At 40.9% G+C, this 12,896-nt stretch overlaps 1 protein-coding gene across 2 annotated transcripts in view; it reads right to left on the reverse strand.

Annotated features, from left to right (window-relative positions):
* Positions 1-12,896, reverse strand: part of LOC129370232 (prickle-like protein 2) — a 48,434-nt gene that overhangs the window by 14,539 nt on the left and 20,999 nt on the right. Inside the window, exon 1 of one of the 2 annotated variants that reach the window (XM_055046058.1) lies at positions 1,489-1,533. The exons of the other annotated variant lie outside the window; for it this stretch is intronic. The gene's annotated coding sequence lies outside the window, so the exon portion shown is untranslated. Of the gene's footprint in view, positions 1-1,488; positions 1,534-12,896 lie in introns of those variants that run through there. 2 annotated transcript variants of the gene reach the window in all.

Raw genomic sequence — 12,896 nt, forward strand, 5'->3', positions numbered from 1 at the left:
TATCACCCCAAAAGATAAGCGTAAAGCTTGCAGCACAGTCTAATTTGTCTTTAGATGATCAGTTTGCTTTTCTCCTCCTCCTTCTTTCTGTCTGAGAGGAGAACAGATGCACACATTACTGACTTATGAATAATTAACAGGAATAGGCATTGCCTCCACCACCAAAGTATGAAAATGACATGCAGCTCATTTTCCAGGCAACAGGAATGTTTAGCGAACCAAGATGGAACACGAGATTGAGCCGTGTTTACATCTTGTTGGTTGTTAATTTAATAGCCTCTGAGTGGATAGATATTAAAAGATCATTGGAATGAAAACGTAGCATCATCAGAATTATATATGATTTAACATTTGAAAGAAATCGTTTAACTTCAGGTTGCTGAATGTCATCGGAGAGCGCGATCAGACAAGTCAGCACAGAAAACCCAGCAGCAGACGAGGCCTTTGTTATGTCTGCAGGTCACGTATCGAGGTCTTTGCAGTTCACTGACTGAAACAACAGCAGATGATGGCAGGTGAGAAACTGTGAACAGGGCTTGACATCCGTGAATCAAAAGGATTTCTCTCAAAACTAGCAGACAGCTCCTCTCTGTTATAGTTTCAGGCAACAACACTATGTCCTAAATATTAGAAATCAGAGTGGGGGCTTGTAGGGGAGAGCTGCTTAAGCTGTGGCCAAGAAACAGAAGACATCTGAACAGACTGAGCCAGTGAGTCAGCCTCTATCTCAGCGGATCTAGATTTTCTTTATTTTTCTAAGATGAGGGTTGCTGATTTCTTTGTGAAGATGGATCGCAGGAAAGTAACCTTCAGCGTCTAGCCTGGCCTGAGGCTCTTTGTCATTAGTGCACAGAGACTGAGTGAGTAGACATCAGTTCAAACATGACTTACTGTGATGGCATGGAATGAGATCAGCGGTACAATACTGGAAAGCCTGAAACTACACTCTGGCACTGACAATATCAGGGTGAAAATGGCATTTGTTTTGCATTATGGTGTGCTTCTGAGGCCAACAAATTCTCAGCCCTTTTTATCTTTATCTTTATCACAAGCCGGCGCGCTGTGGTGGGGTAGGGGATAGTGCGACCCACGTTTGGAGGCCTTGAGTCCTCGACGCGGCCGTCACGGATTTGATTCCCGTACCTGATGATATTTGCTGCATGTCTTCCTCCTTTCCTGTCAGCCTACTTTCACATAAGGGACACAAGAGCCCACAAAAGACCCAATGGAGGAATAGAGAAAAATACACACACACACACACACACACACACACACACACACACACACACACACACACACACACACACACACACACACACACCCACACACACCCACACACACCCCCCCACGCACACACACACACACACACACACGCACACACATGTATATATATATTTCTTTGTGAAATATATATATATATATATATATATATATATATATATATATATATATATATATATATATATATATATATATATATGCCCATACCTGAAGCACTTGAAACTGCCAAACAGAGGCTCCAAGCCTTGTCCAGCCGCCTAAAGAGATACACAAGGGAGAATGAATCCAGAAGGATTAACCGGCTCTTCTCCACTCAACCAGCTAAGGTGTACTCTCAATGGCAGGGTAATAACAACAGAGCAGACCCACCAAGGCTGGAGACTGAACAATACTGGAAAGGCATATGGGAAAGGGAGGCGTCCCACAACAGCAATGCACAGTGGTTGATCTCTCTACGAGAGGACCACAGCAACCTCCCTGAGCAAGCCCCGGTAACCATCACTGTGACAGATGTTCAAGAAAGAGTCTCAGGTATGAAAAACTGGACAGCACCAGGGCCTGACATGATCCATGCCTACTGGCTAAAGAAACTCACTGCTCTCCATGAGCGACTGGCAGCCCAAATGAACCAGCTGCTACAAAGTGGGACTCACCCTGAATGGTTAACTGAAGGGCGAACAATCCTAATCCAGAAGGATCCATCAAAGGGTCCAGTCCCACCCAACTACCGACCAATAACCTGCCTCTCCACAACCTGGAAGCTCATGTCAGGCATCATAGCGGCCAAGATAAGCAAACACATGGATAAACACATAAGCACGGCACAGAAGGGTATCGGCATAAATACCAGAGGAGCCAAACACCAACTCCTCGTAGACCACACAGTTGCCCGAGACTGCAAAACCCGACACACCAACCTGTGCATGGCTTGGATCGATTACAAGAAAGCCTATGACTCAATGCCGCATACTTGGATCATTGAATGCCTAGAGATGTATAACATCAACAGAATTCTGAGAGCCTTCATTGCAAACTCGATGAAGCTGTCGAAAACCACCCTTGAAGCCAACTGCAAACCACTTGCACAAGTGTCCATCAAATGTGGCATATACCAAGGAGATGCTACTGTTCTGCATAGGCCTGAACCCCCTCAGCCAAATTATCAACAAGACTGGCTACGGATACCGACTCAAAAATGGGGCCAACATCAGTCACCTCCTCTACATGGATGACATCAAGCTGTATGCCAAGTGTGACGAGTCATCGACTTACTGATTCACACCACCAGGATCTACAGCACTGACATTGGGATGTCATTCGGACTAGAGAAGTGTGGTCGGCTGATCACAAAGAGGGGGAAGGTGATCCGCACAGAAGGAGTCTCACTCCCACAAGGAACAATAGCAGACATAGAGGACAGTTACAAGTACCTAGGTATACCACAAGCAAATGGCAACCTCGATGAGGCCACAAGGAAAGGAGCCACAGCTAAATACCTCCAACGAATAAGGCAAGTCCTGAAAAGCCAGCTCAATGGCAAGAACAAAATCCGTGCGATAAACAGCTATGCCCTGCCAGTAATCAGATACCCTGCTGGAATAATCAGCTGGCCAAAGGAGGAGATAAAAGCCACAGATATTAAGACTAGAAAGCTACTAACCATGCATGGAGGGTTCCATCCAAAATCCAGCACCCTGAGACTGTACACGAGCCGCAAGGAAGGAGGCAGAGGACTAGTGAGTGTGAGAACCACTGTCCAGGACGAAACAACTAAGATCCATAAATACATCAGGGACAAAGCCTCAACAGACAATGTGCTCAGTGAATGTCTCAGACAACAGGGAACAGAGGTTGAGGTGCCAGAGATACCATCATGGGAGGACAAGCCCCTACATGGGATGTACCACCAGCAAATAACCCAAGTGGCTGATATCAGTAAATCCTACCAATGGCTGGAAAAAGCTGGACTCAAGGACAGCACAGAGGCCCTCATCCTGGCCGCCCAGGAACAGGCCCTAAACACCAGAGCAATAGAGGCCCAGATCTACCACACCAGACAAGACCCAAGGTGTAGGTTGTGCAAGGAGGCCCCTGAGACAGTCCAGCACATCACAGCAGGGTGCAAGATACTGGCAGGGAAAGCGTACATGGAGCGACATAACCAAGTGGCAGGCATAGTGTACAGAAACATCTGTGCAGAATATGGACTGGAAACCCCGAGATCAAAGTGGGAAACACCCCCAAAGGTGGTGGAGAACGCCAGAGCTAAGATCCTGTGGGACTTCCAGATCCAGACAGACAAAATGGTAATGGCGAACCAACCAGACATTGTCGTAGTGGATAAACAACAGAGGAAAGCCGTTGTGGTAGATGTAGCAATACCAAGTGATTGCAACATCAGGAAAAAGGAGCACGAGAAACTGGAGAAATACCAGGGCCTCAGGGAAGAACTGGAGAGGGCCTGGAAGGTGAAGACCACAGTGGTGCCTGTGGTCATCGGGCCCTCGGGGCAGTAACCCCCAAACTGGAGCAGTGGCTACAACAGATCCCAGGAACAACATCAGACATCTCAGTCCAGAAATGTGCAGTCCTTGGCACAGCCAAGATACTGCAGGACCCTCAAGCTCCCAGGCCTCTGGTAGAGGACCCGAGCTCAGAGGATAAGAACCACCCGCGGTGGGTGAGAAGGGAATTTTTATTTTATTTTATATATATATATATCGCACGCCTATCTAGTTAAACAAGAAGCATGAAGGTAACTTGTTACTATAATGGCCTTTCACTTATTTTATTATCTGAGCTCCTAAAAATTATATTTATCTACATATATTGTGTCACTCATCACTACAAGAAAAAAAGAAGAAGTAACAATCCTTGGAAAATAATAAATTCTAATTGACAAAATCTGATAGTTCAAATGATATTATTAAATTGGATGTTCTGGGAAGAATTTGCTTAACAATAAGCAAATTTTTGCTTACTTTTAAGTAGAAGTTGTTTCTTTCCACTGCCTCCACATGCTTTCTAGGGAAGAAGGTTACTGCTAAATAAATGATCTCATTCAATCTGCTGGGCTTATTTTATTATTATAACTTGAAGAAAATTACATAAAAATATAAGTTTGACCGCATTGAAGTAGGACTGAATTCAATTAAACCTTTGGAGTTTCCTCAAGCAAAAGATCTGAGCGTGGAACAAAGGTAATATCAAAACAGCAGCTCTGGGGAGGTACTCTGACATTCTGCAAAGAAATTCAAGCAGAAATGATCCACAAACTCACAAGTTCAATGGATGCAAGAATTGTGCAGGTGATACCAAAGAAGGGGTCCTATGTCAACATGTAACTTGGTCTGTTAAGATGTTTTTGATTGAAAGAGCTTTTGATTTTAGTACATGTGAACACTTAATGCTGCACATTCAAAGAATGACTGTTTGGAGCTCTTTATAATCCATGACATGTTTAGAAAATTTGCTGTGCATAATAATTTGGAACATGTGTACATCTCCAAACCTATTAATAGAATGTTTAATGAAAGTAAAAATGTGGTTGGAAAATATATTGCCTTGAAGGAATTGTAAAGCAAGGTTTACTCAATATTTTGGGTGAGATTTTAATATTTGTTTACAGAGGAACTCAGCTGGGTTATGAAGCTACAATTAAGCTACAATTAAGATCTCACAATTGTGCTTTGAACTTCAGAAATGATCTTCTCACTCTAACTTCAAGCCACAAAGCGTATTTAGCACATACTGTCCAAGCCATCAAAAGTCTTGAATCATAAAAAGTGGAGTTATACTTTGTGACATGGTTTACACTAGCTATGTGTGCCACCAGCAAAACACTTTAGTGCTTCCATTAATCTGAATTTAATGAAACTCCAAACACAATCCAAGTGTAGAGTGGTTAATGGATTGAAATGAATGCAATATTCATCCTCTTTCTCTCTTGCATAGCCGTAGAAAATTCGCAGAGACGGCTGTGGCATGTTCTCTGCAAACACTTTGAGGAAATGACAGCGTCACTGTTTGCACCAGTGCTCAGATTAATGGTCCCCTTGCATTCTGCCTATTAAGATGTACTGTAAGTCTCCGCTGTGCATTGTTAAACAGAGACAGCTTCCGTGCCCGGCAGCTCCAAAGCAACGTGTCATCCTCACACTCAAACTTTTGACTGAACAGTCACATTGTACAGAAGGCCGCTGATGAGTGTGACTTTTTGACGTAATACACACTCACAAGCACGACCGGTTTGTCACAAACACACTCCTCTGTTCTTACCCAGCAACTCACGCAGAGGGAGGCAAGTTGTGAAGTTCTACTTCCTGGAGGGGGCTAATTTTGGGACATTTTTTTTGACAGATGGATTATAACGCTGAGGGGAAAAGAACAATATTGCACTTGTAAAGGTTTATTTGTGGTGTTGTTCATGGAGTTGGAGTGAGATGTTGTTTGGTTTCCTGTTTGTTTTAGTTCATTGTATGAAAGTAACTACAGTTTTATATTTAAGGAAAAAAAAAGGGTTTATTGCCGTATACAGAAACTGAAAAAGCCGGACAGCATCCAATCAATCAATCAATCAAATTTTATTTGTATAGCACATTTCAGCAAGGGATTTCAAAGTGCTTTACATCATAAACACAAGAACACAAAATCATGCAACATATAATAGACAATACATTGTTACATATTACATTTCAAAAACAGTTCTAAACAGGTGTGTTTTTAATTGCGATTTAAAAGAAGTCAGGGTTTCCGCTGTTTTACAGTTGTCTGGAAGTTTGTTCCAAAGTTTTGGTGCATAGATGCTGAAAGCTGCTTCACCTCTCTTGGTTCTGGTTCTGGGGATGCAGAGCAGACCAGAACCAGAAGACCTGAGAGGTCTGGAAGGTTGATACAACAACAGCAGATCTTTGATGTATTGTGGTGCTAAGCCGTTCAGTGATTTCATGACTTATCAGTACAGTTTTACATTAATTCACACAAGTTAATAAATCACTTTATGAGATCTAATGAAATGAAAAGCTTAAGACTTTAGGATTTTTGTTCAAGTGAGTAACATTTTTCAGGATTCTGTTTTTTTCTGGGACTTTCTCCCTTTGTTGCTTCTACAGTAGGAACCAAAGGCAAATCACATAACTAGGGTTGAAAGTTACCCGGCTGCCCCAGTTGGGAAGGAATACTTTCTGATAGGATCCTGAACCAAGGATGAAGTTCTGTGATGGAAGGGTATTGATTGCTTTTTTTTTCTCAACGAATATTCCAAATATTTTGATTTAGCCACCCCTGTGTATAAACTCACCCCCCCCCCCCCCACTCTCAATGTTTAAATCCAGCCACTCCTGTTCAAAACCAGCAGTTTTGAGTGTTTTTGTCAAAGAAAGAAAGAAAAATCTAAATAGTTATCCATACTTGAAACTTTAATTAAATGAACAATGTAAAGTTCGGACTTCTGATTTCAGAATCTGTAAAATGGGAGATGATAAGTCTAACAATGTAAGTTGATAATATATACTATTGGTAATATTTCCAATGTATCTTTTTTTCCAATTGATTAAAAACACATTTAATAGTAACCAAGCAGCTGCACGGTTACATTGTGGTTTCCTCAGAACACATCTCAATTTTAAATTTTTACATTTCTCTGAATGATACGAATTTCCTGTCAGTTTGAAACAATTTTAACTTATCTGCAAAATGGAACCAGTGTAAATTAAAGGCATTTTGATTGTAACTTACAACTATAACACATCATCATCAACAGATTTTACCCTATGTGAACATGATGAGCAACTAAATCGATACAGCAATGGATACTCAAAGGACTACAATAAATTTTGATACTATTTAGAAGTTAGTGTCATGCTTCTGTTCATGTTTATTGGCTTAGTGCACAAAATCAGTAGTGTTTAATTTGGATTTGCATGCTGACCAGGAAATGATCTTTTACTGTCACCTCCTCTTCTGTCGTCCTCCTTAGTAGGGGTGGAAGAAGGCAAGAAGATGCATGAAGAGAGTTCATAAAAAACAACAGCAGGCATTTAACAAAATGAGAGCATCAAATAGACCTGACAAGTGGCACAGCTGCATTGCCAGCCCACTGCTGTATTTTATGATCTGTCAGATGTGCAGTAACGCTAATGGTGACAACTTATTTATGTACTTTTAATTTCATTTAAAGCATGAAATGATGCGTCAAGGCCTTTTTATTTGTCACAGCTGCCAAGAAGATTTCAACACAGTAGGTCTTCATTCACCCCCCTCTTCTTCTCTAACAAAGCCATTTTAAGGTGTTACACTCATATTAATCTCCAGGTATCAGGCGAGACAGAAAGCAGAAGAGACAATGAAGCAGAAAAAGAGATAATGTGAAACTGACAATTTTAATGTGAAAGGAGGAACATGTGGGACTTAATGAAATCTAGTGGCCAAGTTGTAGAATGCAAACAACTAAACTTGTTTCCCTCTGCATAAGCTCAAAGGATAATGACTGAAAATGTTAAAAGTCCTTTTGTTTAAAAGGAGCTTCTTTGGAAATACTGCAGTGTAAACAATAGGGAAGGTGCCATCCCACTGCAAGGGAGCTCCAGGAAAAAAAAAAGAGAAACATCTCAATACCCTGAAGTGTCCCTGTTTGACATTCATGTTGCGATTGGTGATGTGTTGGGGCAACATCCTTCTGCTCTCCTGGTATCCTCCCATAACTGCTCTTCTTGAAAGGTCAAAAACGGGACAAGCTGTCCTTTTGTTAAATGCTGTATGATGAATTCTGACATTATCCCCAGCACAAACGGCCGGGGTAATTTTGGGTAAGTTGCAGAGAACCACAGCTCAGCTTTGGAAAATCTATACGTATGCATTTGCAAGAAGAAGGCTGCTCTCGGAAGAAGGTAAACAGTCAGAAGGTAAAGATTGCTGATAAATTAAAGCTTTTATATTGTAAAACTAGAACATTGTTAATCATATCAAGATCAAGAAGTTGTTTGTGTTTGCACTAATATAATGTAATTTTGACTCTTTGTCCTGTTTTACTGGTTTGTCAGGCAGATTAATACATAAACTAGAGGTCTTAAAAAACATAATCTTTTAATAAATGTTGCCTACAGCAGCGTTTCCCAACCCTGGTCCTCAAGGAACATTGTCCTACATGTTTTAGAGGTTTCCCTGCTTAAATGTGCCTGATTGCAGATCAACAAACGTCTGTTAATCAGTCATCAATTGAAATCAGCTGGACTGAAGCAAGGAAATACCTAAAACATGCAAGACAGTGTGCCTTGATGACCAGGGTTGGGAAACACTGGCCTACAGAGCTCGTAGTGGAGAAGATGATTGCAGAAAAAATAGATCGTTAAAGGTACTAAAATATCCTACCTGAGCAGTCTAGTTTAACATTAGCATAACTTTCAAGAAAACTGATACTCGAATCTCTTTCTTTCATGCATTTTATTTCAGAATGAATAGTAAGTTGGGATCGAATCTCAATGTTTTAATGGGTCAGTTCAGAGCCCAGCTCTCACACATTAATGGTGCTATAATAAAAGGTGTATGAAACATTCTCAAATATACATATAAACACAAACTCTTAAGCCTCATAATTTATACATTGCATAAGCCCTGTTTTTGGATTGCTCTACTGCACACATATTATGCTTTTTCTGGTCTATTGTGTTCCTTTTATTTCATAATTATGAACTACTGGGTGTTGGACTATCATAAAATCAAATGAAAAATATTATAATTGTGATTATGATAAAATATGAAAAAGTTGAAGGGCTGTGAGTATGTTTTACTAGAGTTGAGGCTCCTGAATACCTTGACTACGCATCATAATTATATGACTTAAAATTAACTTTGTACGTTCAAAGGAGAAAACACTGTTTCAGCAAAGCCTCTCATTGTTAAAAGTAAAAATGAAAAAGAAATCTCTTTTTGTTCACTTTACAAAAAGTTCCTGATACCTTTAAAGATGCATTTAATTTGAGGAAAAATACAATTTTGTTTCCTTATATCTGACACAGATGAAAGCGATTTCAGTCAGGTGCAGCGACTTGCACATGGAAGAGGAGACAGCTCATCTGAAGTGTTCTTAGTGAGGCAGCAGCCCTCTAACCATCTAACTGCGGGTCAGCTGAAGAAAAAAAAAACCCCGTGAGCTACCATGGCAACCGATTGGTGTGCAAAGTCTTGAACAACAGTCATCCACGAGTATCTGCAGAAATGTGTGACTTTATTGATGTAACACGAAAGTACAAGCAAGGAAACAAACCTGAAAGTAATAGCTCTTATTTCTAGCCATCATCTCCACTGAGGGGAATTTTCTTCTGAGCTTTTCTCCTCGCGTGTACAAGGACAGGGTTAAACAAAGCATAATGTACCTGCTGTAACCGTTTTGTACGGCTCACAGAACCCAAATTGTTACTGAACCTGATATTTTTACCATTACTTTGATCTCCTTCCATTCAGACCAATTAGCTGAGCCTCCATTTACACACAAATTAAATTAGATTATTCAAAATCCAGAAGAGGGCAGATATTCACAAGTATAATCTAATTTTAAGAGCAAAGAGAAGAGAAAAAAATTTCCGATAGCTAGAATTCCTCAGAGGGAATACACTTGGAAACTTATGGTTTTTTGTGAGAGAGAGGGACAGAACAAGAAATACTGCGAAACGACAGATAAAGGGCTGCGGATTCAGTGTTAAGAGCAACGCTGCTTCTTTTTTCACGTGTCATGCTTCACCCACCTCTCTCCTTCCTCCACCCATCCTCATGTGCCTCTGACAGGCTCTGTGTGGGTGTGCATAAGAGAAAGAGAAGGAGAGCGAATGATGGAGAGAAAAAGCTCTTATTTATGTAAAAGCTGACATGAGAGAAGGTGCTCAGCTGAAGCACAGAGCTGGACCGAGGCTTTATTAACTCTTAACATGCAGAACGCAACCAGTAAACACTATGAAAAAGTAATGCCAAACCAATATTTATTCTCTTTGGGCAGCGCATTAAGTATTCACACTTCTTTTCTTCTTCTGAATATGGTTGGGTTTTGTTATCTTTTAGATAATTCTACAATAACCAGACAATAATGACAAGATGACTGCCGGTTTTGTTTATCTTTGAACAATACAAAGATTTAAATGGAATAGATACATATGTGATCGGACCTCTGGTTTTGACACTCCAAACAGAGTCCAGGTGTATTTGATCTTCACTGATCAGCCTTAAGGTGTTTCTGCATCTTGACTGGAGTCCAGCTGTTGTAAATTCAATGGAATGAACTGATTTGAAATGAAGCACTCTAGTCTATATAAGGTCTCAAAGCAATAACGGGAATTCAGAGGCCAAATTGTATTTGGGAAAGAAACAAATGTAGAAAGGGTTTGCAGTCGCCATTATTCACAAGCTGAAGCCTGGAACCACAAGGATCCTCCTGGGATCTGACCAAACTGAGGAAAGTGAAAACAGAATGGTCCATTAAGGGTAATACATTCTCAGCAAAAACATTAAAATGTTTTCTCTCCTCCATGGCTGCCAGAATAAGAACATAGTTCTTTCTGGCAAAGACACGTGATTCTTTACATGACCAGAATCTCATTTCTCACTCACAAGGCATAAAACATTCCTACCGAGAAAATATGTTGGAAAAATAAGCTGCAAACTCTCCCAAGCATTGAAAAAAGGACAGTTTTATGTAATTTTGTTCTTGAACCCTTGGAAGACGAAACTCGGTTCTTTCTCTTTTCAGGGTATGTACAGGCAGAACTCTAATGGTTCCTTGCTTGAATTTTGCCTAAACAAATCTTAGATAAGATGATTAGAAGAAAAATTCCCTGGTTTTTACTTAAAAAAATCTATCAATCTGTCTATCTGTCTGTCTTTCCGTCAGTCCATCCGTCCGTCTAGCCAGTCCAACATCTTCAAGCCTAAGGTTGACCTAATGAACAGAGCCAGAACTAGAACGGAGTGGTGGTCCAGTGAGAGATTACTCAAACCCAACTGAACATCTCTAAACTGCTCATTCAAGCTGACTGAGTTTGAGAGGATCCACAGAGAAGAAAATGGAGAACATACCAAAACAAAGCTTACAGACACAAAAGTGGGAATACCGGAGGTTGCTTTTGCTGTCAAAAGTGGTTCAACAAAATATAAAGTCAGGGATTTGACTGTTTAGAAAACAAGATACTAACAAATGTGGAGATATGTCTAAAACATGTTTTAGCTTTGTTATTATGGAGATCTCTGAAAGAAAAAGAAACTCCTCAAATTGAGACAGTAATGTAAGAAAATGGGGCTATACAGTGGTGCAGTTGGTAACACTGTTGCCTTGCAGCAAGAAGGTCCTGGGTTCGATTCCCGGGTGGGGTCTTTCCACAGGAAGTTTGCATGTTCTCTCTGTGGGTTTGCTCTGGGTTCTCCAACTTCCTCCCACGTTCCAAAAACATGGTCTTTCCAAATTCTCCCTAGGTGTGTGTGCATGGTTGTTTGTCTCTGTGTTGCAAACACAGAGACAACCATTTTTTGTCGACAGACTGGCGACCTGTCCAGGGTGAACCCCGCCTCCCGCCTGGAACGCAGCTGGAGATAGGCACCAGCAACTCCTGACCCCGTTAGGGAGAAGGGTGATTAGAAAATGGATGGACGGATGTAAGAAAATGGAAAGGAGTGTGAATATTTTCTGGAGGCACAGCATGTTTCCTCCATAAAGCGTGTCTTTAGTTTTTAAATTTTCTACTCACTGAAAAAGTCCCTTCCAATATGATCTCACTTTAAAACAACAGGGAGATGGAGATTACTGTAGAATATTATTTATGTAATTAGAGAGCTGCAATCTAAGTCACTGGAGGTCTCAAATTGACTCCCTTTACACACAAACGCCAAACAAAAGGAGGACTCTAATTGTCTCAGCAGGTTCGGAGTTGTCAGCCACTGTCAGTGCTGTATGTAGGCAATTATGTAACAGTAAACAAACACTGAGCGAAGTTATTAGTCCAACATAGAGTCATTAATCAGCCACCGCCTTTTACGAACTTGGCAGCAGGATTTTTCGCCAGTGTTGCTTTTCCTGTGATTGTGAAGGCTGTCGGATCATTTATCATTCTGCGCAAGGAAGCTGAGAGCAGATGCAACGTGTTCCTCTCATCCACTCCTCCGGAGACAATGGAAGCTCTTCACAAATTTCAACAGCCTCGCTCCCGTAAAGAACCAGAACGTCCAGTAGCACAGTAGGAGGTCTAAAGGTTTCAGCTAAAACTGTTTCTATATCTGTGAGTGAACCACAGGTTGGTTTAGTTTGCCTGTTTTAACAACAGCCACTTCAAAAAAAAAGAAAAAAAAAAAGGCAGAGTATTGCTTTAGTCAATCTAATTTTGGCCAAGAACATCCTCTAAGGCCACTTTATTAGACACATCTTGCTTGTACCAAGATAGACCCAGAGCTGCCTTTATCCTTCATGTTTCAGATTCAGCAAAGTTCCAGAAACATTTTCTGGGTCAATATTGACATCAAAGCATCATGCAGCTGCTGCAGATTTGTCAGATGTGCGTCCATGGCTCGAATATCCTGTTGTATCACATCCTGAAGGTGCTCTACTGGACTGAAATCTGGTGACTGTGTAAAATCAACCC

The sequence above is a fragment of the Poeciliopsis prolifica genome, unplaced genomic scaffold (assembly GCF_027474105.1).
Source record: "Poeciliopsis prolifica strain line A6 unplaced genomic scaffold, Auburn_PproV2 SCAFFOLD023, whole genome shotgun sequence".
Lineage (NCBI taxonomy): Eukaryota > Metazoa > Chordata > Actinopteri > Cyprinodontiformes > Poeciliidae > Poeciliopsis > Poeciliopsis prolifica.